This window comes from Rutidosis leptorrhynchoides, chromosome 1 (assembly GCF_046630445.1).
Source record: "Rutidosis leptorrhynchoides isolate AG116_Rl617_1_P2 chromosome 1, CSIRO_AGI_Rlap_v1, whole genome shotgun sequence".
NCBI classification, from domain to species: Eukaryota; Viridiplantae; Streptophyta; class Magnoliopsida; order Asterales; family Asteraceae; genus Rutidosis; species Rutidosis leptorrhynchoides.
Genome location: NC_092333.1, coordinates 697389184 through 697400272, shown reverse-complemented (window position 1 = coordinate 697400272; position 11089 = coordinate 697389184). Strand labels below are relative to the sequence as shown.

At 34.2% G+C, this 11089-nt stretch overlaps 1 non-coding gene across 1 annotated transcript; it reads right to left on the bottom strand.

Annotated features, from left to right (window-relative positions):
- Positions 1 to 751: 751 nt before the first annotated feature.
- LOC139887104 (small nucleolar RNA R71) lies at positions 752 to 858 on the bottom strand. The gene has a single exon (XR_011772949.1). It is a non-coding gene; the product is annotated as a small nucleolar RNA R71 (small nucleolar RNA).
- Positions 859 to 11089: the final 10231 nt, after the last annotated feature.

Below are 11089 nucleotides of genomic sequence, written 5' to 3'. Positions count from 1 at the left end.
TTATAAAATTTTTCTTTCTTTTTAAAAACTAATAGGATATTCAGTGAATGCACCGAGCAAAACGTTCACCACCTTTTGTACGTTCACCACCTGTAACTCGATCAAGACATCTAGCAAATATTGTCGCCATTGATTTTTATTTAGAATCGTCATCCAGTCGACCAAGTACTCCAATTCAAATTTCCGATAATCCATTTTTTTAACCCGACCTCACAATTGAGAATCCGGAGAATATTCAGGGACGATTCATAGATCCTGAACCATTAATTTTTCCTCCGGAACCACCAATCATTCAAACAGAGATTGTTGAGGAATGAACCATTAAATCAGAATCCTCTAGTGATTCAGATTCAACAAATTCAATCATGGAGAATCTGGAATCTTTAAGTATGGAAGACCGAATGAGAGCTAAACGCACTGGCCAAGGTCACGCAATTACTCATCCAGACATTAATGCGCCAGATTATGAAATCAAAGGACAAATTCTACATATGGTAACTAATCAATGCCAATTTAGTGGTGCGCCGAAGGAAGATCCAAATGAACATCTTCGTACCATTAATAGGATCTGCACACTATTTAAAATAAGAGAAGTTGAGGATGAACAGATATATCTCATGTTATTTCCCTGGACTTTAAAGGGAGAAGCCAAAGATTGGTTGGAATCGTTACCTGAAGGGGCGATTGATACATGGGACGTTTTAGTTGAAAAATTTTTCTTAAACAATTCTTTACGGCATCTAAAGCCGTAAGACTTAAAGGAGAAATTGTTACGTTCACACAGAAGCCAAATGAAACTCTATATGAGGCGTGGACCAGATTTGGAAAGTTATTGAGAGGATGTCCGCAACATGGTTTAGACACCTGTCAAATAGTACAAATATTCTACCAAGGATGCGACATCACTACAAGAAAAGACATAGATATAGCAGCTGGTGGTTCCATTATGAGGAAAACCGAAACTGATGCTTATAAAATTATTGATAACACTGCTTCCCACTCACATGAGTGGCACCAAGAAAAAGATATCGTTAGATCATCTAAAGCAGCTAGAGCCGATTCTAGCCATGACTTAGATTCCATTTCTGCAAAGATAGATATTGTCGAGAGACGAATGTAAAAGATGACTAAAGATATACACTCAATACGAATTAGTTGTGAGCAGTGTGGAGGACCACATTTAACAAAAGATTGTCTCAGTATTGAACTAACAATGGAACAAAGATAAAATGTTTCATACATAAACCAAAGGCCTGGAAATAATTATCAACCGCCAAGACCAATATACAATCAAAACCAGAACTATAATCGCAATGTTCCATACAACAACCAACAAGGTCCTAACAATCAACAAGTATCCAACAATACTTACAACCAGCAAAGACCTAGTTTTCAAAACAAACCACCACAAACCGATGATAAAAAGCCGAATTTAGAAGATATGATGACGAAGCTAGTTGAATCTCAAACACAGTTTTTCACATCTCAGAAACAAACGAATGAACAAAATGCTCAAGCATTTAGAAATCAACAAGCTTCTATTCAAAATCTGGAACAAGAAGTAAGTAACCTAGCAAGGTTAATAGGTGAAAGAAAATCGAGAAGTCTACCTAGTGATACAAATGCTAACCCCCGGAATGAAACAGCTAAAGCCATTACCACAAGAAGTGGTATTAAACTTAAACCACCTGAAATACCTGTAATTTCTGAGGAAGATATTCCTACTCCACAAGAACCACAACCTGAACAAGATAAGGAAAAAGAACCGGTAGTTGAAAAGGTTAATGAAGATAACACAGTTAAGGCTAAACTTTATGTTAAACCATACCAACCACCACTTCCTTACCCGAGTAAAATGAAAAAAGAGAGACTTGAAGCCGAGCAATCCAAATTCTTGGATATGTTTAAACAGATAAATGTAAATTTTCCTTTCATTGATGTGATTTCAGGAATGCCTAGATATGCTAAATTTCTGAAAGATCTAATCTCAAATAGAAAGAAAATGAAAGAACTCTCGGCTGTTACTATGAATGCTAATTGTTCAACAGTGCTGTTGAATAAGATACCAGAAAAATTATCAGATCCAGGAAGTTTCACAATTCCATGTTTTCTGGGTAGTCTTAGTTCAATAGAAGCATTGGCAGATTTAGGTGCTAGTATAAATTTAATGCCGTATTCACTATACACTAAACTAGACCTTGGAGAATTGAAACCAACACGAATAAGTATACAACTAGCCGATAGATCAGTAAAATATCCTAGAGGAATAAGTCCTTCGTATTGCACACATAAAATCCTTATGGAAGAAGGTCATAAAACATATGTGCAACGCCAACGAAGACTAAATCCTAATATGCAAGATGTTGTTAAAAAAGAAATTATTAAACTGCTAGATGCAGGTTTAATTTATCCAATTTCTGATAGTCCATGGGTAAGCCCAGTTCAATGCGTGCCTAAGAAGGGTGGCATGACTGTCATCACAAATGAGAAAAATGAGCTTATTCCTACTAGGATTGTAACAGGATGGCGTGTATGTATTGATTATAGAAAATTAAATGACGCCACCAGAAAAGATCACTTTCCCTTACCTTTTATTGATCAAATATTGGAAAGATTAGCCGGAAATAGTTACTATTGTTTTCTTGATGGTTTTTTCGGATATTTTCAAATTCCAATAGCACCCGAGGATCAAGAGAAAACCACATTCACGTGCCCTTATGGTACTTTTGCTTACAAACGCATGCCATTTGGACTTTGCAACGCCCCTGCAACCTTTCAAAGGTGCATGATGGCGATTTTTCACGACATGATAGAAGAATGCATGGAAGTTTTTATGGATGACTTTTCAGTCTTCGGTGATACATTTGAATCATGTCTAGTTAATCTTGAACGAATGCTTATTAGATGTGAACAATCAAATCTAGTTCTTAATTGGGAGAAATGCTATTTCATGGTTAAAGAAGGCATCGTTCTTGGTCATAAAATTTCAAAGGAAGGAATAGAAGTGGATAGAGCTAAAGTAGATGTAATTGCTAAACTTCCACATCCCACCAATGTTAGAGGAGTTAGGAGTTTTCTAGGGCATGCCGGTTTTTACCGACGTTTCATAAAAGATTTTTCTAAAATTGCCACTCCTATGAATAAACTCCTAGAAAATGATGCTCCATTCATCTTTTCAGATGAATGTATCAAATCTTTTAATATTCTTAAAGAAAAACTCACTAATGCACCGATCATGATAACTCCAAATTGGAATCTACCATTTGAACTTATGTGCGATGCAAGTGATTTTGCAATGGGAGCCGTTTTAGGACAAAGGATTGAAAAACGATTTCAACCTATATATTATGCTAGTAAGACGTTACAAGGAGCACAAATGAATTACACAATTACTGAAAAAGAACTCCTTGCTATTATCTTTTCTTTTGACAAATTTCGATCATATCTCGTTCTAGCTAAAACGGTGGTCTATACTGACCATTCTGCTCTTAGATACCTATTTTCGAAACAAGATGCCAAACTAAGATTAATCCGTTGGATCTTACTCTTACAAAAGTTTGATATTGAAATCCGAGATAAAAAGGGAGCAGAAAATCTCGCCGCTGATCATCTTTCTCGTCTTGAAAATCCCGAATTAGAAGTTCTAAATGAATCGGCCATACAAGACAACTTTCCTGATGAATATCTATTGAAGATAGATTATAATGAAATTCCATGGTTTGCAGACTATGCAAACTATTTAGTATGTGGATTCCTTGAAAAAGGATTGTCGTACCAAAAACGAAAAAATTCTTTAGTGATATAAAACACTATTTCTGGGAAGATCCACATCTGTTTAAAAGTTGTACCGATGGAATAATACGCCGATGTGTATTCGGAGATGAAGCTAGTAAAATTTTGAACCATTGTCACACAGGACCAACAGGAGGGCATTATGGGCCTCAACTAACAGCAAGAAAAGTTTACGATGCTGGATTCTATTGGCCTACAATTTACAAAGACGCACACCTTCTTTGCAAATCCTGTGATGCTTGTCAAAGGGCCAGAAAAATAAGTCAACGTGATGAAATGCCACAAAATGTCATTCAAGTATGTGAAGTATTTGACATTTGGGGTATTGACTTTATGGGACCATTTCCAAAATCTCATAATAATCTCTACATTCTCGTAGCCATTGATCATGTATCTAAATGGGCGGAAGCACAAGCTCTCCCAACTAACGATGCATGAGTTGTAGTCAACTTTTTAAAAAGTCTTTTTGCAAGGTTTGGAACACCGAAAGCTTTAATAACTGATCGGGGAACTCATTTTTGTAATAATCAACTTGAGAAAGTTCTTAAAAGATATGGAGTAACTCATAAAATCTCCACTGCTTATCATCCACAGACAAGTGGATAAGTTGAAAATACCAACCGAGCTTTAAAACGTATTCTAGAGAAAACCGTAGGATCAAATCCGAAGGAATGGTCCATTAAATTGGAGGATGCACTCTGGACTTTTAGAACAGCCTATAAAACTCCAATTGGAACCACACCTTTTAAACTCGTTTACGGAAAAGCATGTCATCTTCCAGTAGAAATTGAACACAAAGCATTTTGGGCTTTGAAGACATGTAATCTTGATTTACATGAAGCCGGACGTCTACGATTAAGTCAACTAAACGAATTAGAAGAATTAAGACATGAAGCATACGAAAATTCGTTAATCTATAAAGAAAGAACGAAGAAATGGCATGATAAAAGAATAGAAGTTCAAAAGAATTTAAAGAAGGAGACAGAGTTCTTCTTTTCAATTCACGATTCAAGCTATTTCATGGAAAATTGAAATCAAGATGGTCTGGACCATTCATAGTCAAAAGAGTTTTCCCATATGGAACAGTAGAATTGATAAATTCAAATGGGATTGAATTTAAGGTTAATGGTCACAGAGTTAAACATTACATAGATAGTCCGATGGAAGTTGACAACGAAGTTAATCACAATTTCAACACCACAGCTAACTAAGTGTGGGGAGAATCAAGTCTTTAAAGGATAATATGTATTTCTGTTAGAGTTAGATTTTCTGTTTTCGTGTAGTTCTCGAAAATGGAACCCGAATAGTCTTTCCCTAGCAGACCCTAAAGAACTAGTCTTCTCCCCCCATTCTGATTTTTTTTTTAGGTTTTACGAGATGAAGACTTCCTGTGAATTAAACCATGGTCTAATGCTACATGCTTTGATCACTAAACGTAATAATGACACACTTCCAAGTGAATTGGTATCATTAATCAGAGGTAAATTGGACGGAGTAAGAAAAGAATCCAGATGCGAAAATATTAAGTCACAATTTGGTAAAGGAAAATCAAAATCAGCAGCGAAAAGAAGAGCACGACACCTTGAAAAATGTCAAAAATGCGGAAAATGGTCACACGAAGGTAAATGTTCAAATAATCAAACCTATTCAAACACCGAATTTGTTACTTTATGCAAAGACGGACCGTTCATATGTTTAGAAGAAAAAACGTTAAATGCTCGAGGTTACGCCTATGTAGCCATGGAAAATCAATTAGTCCGACTATCTTATGAGTGGGCTAGAGCATATCACTAAGAAATCTATTTCACAGGTAAGTTTGTACAGTTTTCATTTTTTATTTTAATTTTTAACCTTTTGATAATAAACGCTAATTTGTTCGCTATAAAGTATTAAATTGGTATTCGATAAAATTAGGTCTTGCGACCGAAAATATTGATATCATACAAAAATTTATTACATCATTGCGAAATTTAACGTTTATTCTTAAGGTATAAATATATTTAATCAATCAACCAAAAATATTTCAAAAATTCGTCATGAGTTAAATTAGGTCATGGAACCGAAATTACTTTACCGAAAAGAGGGGCGTATATTTTTGATAATATTTGATTGATTAAAGTGGGATAAAAGACCAAAAAGATTTTTAATTTTATTTTTACCATGTTTTTAAAATTAATATATAAATATTAAATTAATATTGTAAACTTCTTTAAAATTGTAAATATTTGAAAAATTAATATTTTTAATATAAGTTTGTATGTATAAAAACAAAAATATAATTTAAGTTTGGTGTGAATTTTTAATGTAAATTTTTAATTTTATGCATTTTTAATTTAAGTTTGGTGTGAATTTAAAGAACAAAAAATTTACTTTATTTCGCTAAGTTAAAAATATGATTTTTAAAATTCGTCGTAAGTTGAAGACTAGGTCGTTGAACCGAAATTGCTTTACCCGAGGGAGGGACGAGAACTTTTATTATCATTATTTTTAATCTTATTGAATTAAAGTATGCCAAAAACATTTAAAAAACCCAAAAAAAATCTTTACTTTTAAAACCGCGCTTCGAATTGACAAATTTTAAATTTTTGTCGAGGGACGGACTAGGATAACGATCCGAAACGCCGTCGCTCCTAAAAGAAAACAAAATTTTTAGAATTTAATTAATTTTATGTTTTATAAAGTTATAAGGTTTTATAAATAAATATAAAAAAAGGGGCCGCGACTCGCGGTGATTTGTGGGTTCACACCACCGCACTCGCGGAGGTCAAAAAACCCAGAAAAAAAAATAAAACTGGTCGAACAGACCAGTTTGTTCATCACCACACCCAATTTTCTGCGAAAAAACACACACAAAATTCGCCCAAATTCGCCATTTTTCATCATTTTTCATCAAATCTTTCATAAAATCACAATGAGAAGACTATTATCAAGGAATTACTCAAGGAAATCGGTAAATTTCTACACCTAAATACCATTTAATCCGAATTTTAGTGTTCTTGAACAATTTCATACATAATTTGATTTTGATGCTTTCTAGTGTAATAATGCTTCAATTGTTTATATATTATGCTTGTATAACCTAGATTGATGCTATTTAACATGATTAGAAGCTTTGAACTTCAATTTTTGAATAATCTAGGGTTTGTGTTCTTGAGCAAAATTAGGGCTTTTTGATATAAAAAGGTTATGGCCGAATTTTGTTGTTAGTTTATGCTAAATTGAGTAGTGTAACATGTTTAGGTTGCTAAATGATCAAAACTTTGATCCTAAACATGATTTATGAAGATTAAAGTGGGCTTTTTGAACTAAAATTGTATGAACTTGATTTAATTGATATGAATGCCATGAGGAACTTGTTTAATTGTTATAATGATTATTTTTGACATGTTTTAGAAGTTAAATGCGAAGAATCTTTGTATACATTTTTGTAAAAGTATATTTGTAAAAGTGTAGAATTGTTAATATTTTGAAAATGTGTAGAGTTAAATATGGATTAAACATGTCATTGTAATTGTTTAGATTTATGATTTTGCTAAAACTAATGCATATTTGGATGCACAAAAATTATGTTTATTTTGCAGACTGAAAGGGGTGAATCTTCATCCCAGGCTCGCAATGCTCCTCCGGAAGATGCAAATCAACAGAAAATTAATAACCAATACCGACAAGATATGCCTCACCCAATTGTTTCATATTCAAACATTCATGAGGCAGATTTACATCCGAATTTGAGATTTGATAGATATTGGATAGACTATCCAAAATATCAAAAGAACCTGCACAACCTTGTGTCTAATAATGTTGAGGTACCCAGAGTTATAGATTGGGCACCATTAGAGGTAGTGGAATTGGCCGAGCCAATCAGGGAATTACTTACTCAAATGTATGGTAATTCTACTTTTAGTGATTGGGTAAGTTTATTCAACATGCGTAGACCTGTGTATAGAGAATGGTGTATAGAGTTATTATGTACTATTGAAATAAATGATCGGGTAGATACTTTAACCGATCGTAGTTTTCTTAGATTTTTATTAGGAGGGGAGATGCGCCATATGTCCTTACTAGACATGGCTCGGGCTTTAGGTATATATACGCCCTAGGTGCTAGCATTTTATGATTGCCAGAGGTTAATAGTTTATGGTAGGAGGGTGGATGAGAATTTTGATACAAATGACGTATGGAGTAGGATGACTAGCCATCGCCGATTCCAGGGGGGATTATACTCTTATCTTGATATTGATAGAGCTGAATTAAGAGTAATCTATAGGTTTTTAGCCAATTCGATTACACAACGAGGTAAGAATAAGGAAAAGGTAAATGAACAGGATTTGTTTTACCACATGTGTATTCGAGACCCACAGAGCGCTGTAAGTATACCTTTTTGTGTGGGTTATTATTTATTGACTATGGTTAGGGGTATGAGGCGTGGTAGCATAATAGGAGGTGGTATATTTATTACTTTGATTGCTGAATGTCTCGGTGTGGATAGAAGTCGGGGGGGGGGGAATATTAATGGCAGAACCAGAACCCCGCGATAGAATAGATTTGCTGTTTATCATGGTGCTAAGGTCTTAAAGAAACGAAACAACGCAGCAGCACGTTATGATGGCAGGCATCCACAGGTTGAGAGAGATCAACAGCAAGGTCAACCGGGAGGGGGTAATCCAATGACGGAAATGAAAATTTTTATGGCTCGACACGAGTATAAAATGGCTAGACAAAAAGCATTTCAAGATTGGCAGTATCATCAAAGCCAAATCATAAGTCATTGTACACACGTAGGTAGAGACTACATTCCTACCGTTATGCCCGAATTTGCTCCTTGGACTATAGAGAGCCGACCACCATATCCTACATATGACCCGGCCCAAGCATTTTACAGCATCTATGGATACGCTTGGGACCCATACTGGAACCATCCTCCCCATCCGTAATTTTCTTATTTTATATTTTTGTTTATTTTATTGTAATGTTACTAATTCTTAATTTTCTTATTTCTTATTTCTTATTTTATTATTATAATAGCTATTATAATTTTCTAACTTTATTAGATTTTAATAATTTTTGAATGTGGTGTGAAAATCCAACTTCAAAAATATGTATATATGTGTTTGTAGTTTATCTCATATACAAAACAGGGTAAAACAACGCATTTTCAAAGACTGGCATTAAGTTCAGCAAAAGCTATTAATTTTGACGACAAAACGAAAAACAAATGTGATGTACAACAAGACGGAATGAACAAATGATATGCATCATTTATCATTCAGCAAACAAACGCCAATATGTTTGGAAACTTTGGTAAAATTTAATCATTTTTCTACGCTAATCACCCTCAATAATTTAAATTGTTACCGATTTCTTGCAAATGAGGGCATTGCAAGATCTTAAGTGTGGGAAGGGGTTAAATTCTTTCAGATTTTTAAAATTTTTAACTTATACACTTGGTTACCATTAAAAATACTAGTAACGCAGTAGTTGTATTAGAATCTAGTGCTCTCTGATAATAAAGAACAGCCCTAGTCTTATATACTGACTACCCAATTCTAGTAAAAATTTTCAAAATTTTTAATTAAATGAACTCAAATTCATGTTTATACATATTTATGAATGATAAAATTAGGTGTTAACACCGAAATTATTGTTACCTCGGAAAGGACATAAATTGAGAAACAAACCAAAATGTTAGAATTCATTTAAAATGGAATAGAGGACAATAAAAAGGAAAATAAAAGAAAATAAAAGCCAAGTGTGGGAAAATTTACCAAGTTATCTTAAACATATGTCACATATTTCTGTAACAAATAATTGAAGATACTTTTTGCTTTGGACTAAACTAAACAGTTTTACCCGATTTACTGAAAGAAAGATGGATCTACACGATGAATCAATTCCATCATTAAAAGGAAGTAAAGTCTTCCGAAAAAGAAACGCGCTTCTTGATTTAGGTCATGAAGTTGTCGTCCAGACCAGCTGTAGGTTGACGAAAAATCTAGAAAAGTCATCTCTAAAATCAGCAGGAAATCCACGGACCTCAGCATCAAACAGGGTCGCCAAGTGGTCAGACTTATCCTAACCATGAGAGGATCTGTCTCGTAAAATGGGGAGGACACCGTGCAAATTAGCTAGATAAGACTAATGAATCAGATCCCCAGAAAGGATAATCTCATTAAAGATCAAAAATCAGCTTTTAAGACTGATATTACTCAATCCTAGAGATTGACCTTAAAGATTGAGAATTACAAACTCATGGAATTCAATGATATCTAAACTCGAGCTTGAACAAGAAATATTTTGATCAAAATTACAAACCGATTTGTTTTCTGAAAACCCATTTTCAATGCGTTCATTACCATTGAACGTAATATACTAGGAATTCACCTGGAATTCATTAGGTCACCTGAACCAAATCAGGTATCAACCGTAAGAACGGTGGTTGCATAGCATGGTCAAAGACAGGACCTTGTGCCAGACCGAAAAATTATAAGGGCGAGCTTTACTATTGCTCCTACCAAGGATAGTAATTGCATCCGATACGTTATAGACCATAATTAAAAGCATGTCAGGGGACATTGCCTTAACAGTTGCTTGTTCAACGCTTTCCTTTACAACCGGACGGTAGTTTACCGAAAGGTAATATACGGAGCAAGTATACTGGACTTGTTGCTTTCCCAATACAAGGTTAGCAAGTGGGTGACACAAAACCACAAGTTTTGAGCTAAAAATTTCAAATATGAAACCCACCAAACCCACAAAAAGAATTTGCAAACACCGGTGAAGGGTTATTACGGAAAACTTATCTAGGGTAAAAGCTAGAATGAAATTTTCAAAAGATCAAATGTTTTCATAAAGATGCAATTTCCTTAAAGGATCTAAATTTTTATAGTCATGTGGGACTGTAAACCACATCGTTACTACCATTGTTTATACCGCCGTATAGAAATCACTGATATACAAAGTGTGAAGAATAAAGAGGTGATTCTAGTATTTCAAGACTATATTGCTTGAGGACAAGCAACGCTCAAGTGTGGGAATATTTGATAATGCTAAAAACGAACATATATTTCATAGCATTATTCCTCAAGAAAGACAAGCTTTTAGTTGCAGTTGTCCTATTTACAAGTAATATTCGTTTAAATAATAAAAGGTGAAGACAAAAGACAGATTCGATGAATTGAAGACGCAAACAACCAAAAAGCTCAAAAGTACAAAATACAATCAAAGTGGTTCCAATTATTGATGAGAAACGTCTCAAAATTACAAGAGTACAAGATTCGAAACACAAAATACAAGATAT